At 61.8% G+C, this 714-nt stretch overlaps 1 protein-coding gene across 1 annotated transcript in view; it reads right to left on the reverse strand.

The window, feature by feature from the left end:
- The window catches only part of CHN1 (chimerin 1), a 32,486-nt gene that overhangs the window by 236 nt on the left and 31,536 nt on the right, over positions 1-714 (reverse strand). The window lies entirely within an intron of this gene.

The following is a 714-nucleotide window of genomic DNA, read 5'->3' on the forward strand; positions in this document are numbered from 1 at the left end:
CGTGAAAACGAGGGAAACGGGACGGAAATGTTGGCCTCCCCCCAGAGCCCAGGAGAGGCTGCCGTTTCCAGCAGGGTGTGCTGGGAGGCGCTGGGTGAAACACTGGGAAGCTGGCGAGTGCAAACGCTGTGCGGGTTGGGTTTACAGCGGGTCAGACGCCCCGGTCCTCCCATGCACAGGGACCCTGCTTACTCGCCAGAGGGGCTAGTGCTCCGTGGCGCGAGAGGGGGCTGAAGGATGAGCTCAGACAAATCGGGAGCAATTTTGCTCTCGCTCTTTCCCACGGGGAGCAGACCGTGTTTGTCACGACACTGGTGGCGTGACGGTCGCTAGAGATGTGCCCTCGCGCCCCCCCAGGGGGGTGCTGCCCAGGCCCCCCTGGTGGCACGGCTCCACGCAGTCACACCGCTCCTCTCTCGACGGCCACGGGGCAGGGGAAGCACGTCTCACGTGGATTCCCTGCCTTTAGGCACTCCAGGCTAACCCTGCTAAGCTGGACGCCTGGTTCCTCTTCCAGGCAAATTACGTCCTGTGGTGTGTACTAAAAAAAAAGGGAATCATCACTTTGGGGAGGCTTTGCAGGGGAGCTTGCAGGGACCCACCAGGGTCTCACTGCAAGCTTATTTGCACGGCCGTCTGAGCAGGTCATTAAACCTGTGCTCCGACAGGCCCACTTCCACCCTTCCCTCTCCCTGCCTCTGCCAAAGAGCCGAG

Source organism: Egretta garzetta, unplaced genomic scaffold (assembly GCF_000687185.1).
Source record: "Egretta garzetta isolate BGI_Z169 unplaced genomic scaffold, ASM68718v1 scaffold16, whole genome shotgun sequence".
Lineage (NCBI taxonomy): Eukaryota > Metazoa > Chordata > Aves > Pelecaniformes > Ardeidae > Egretta > Egretta garzetta.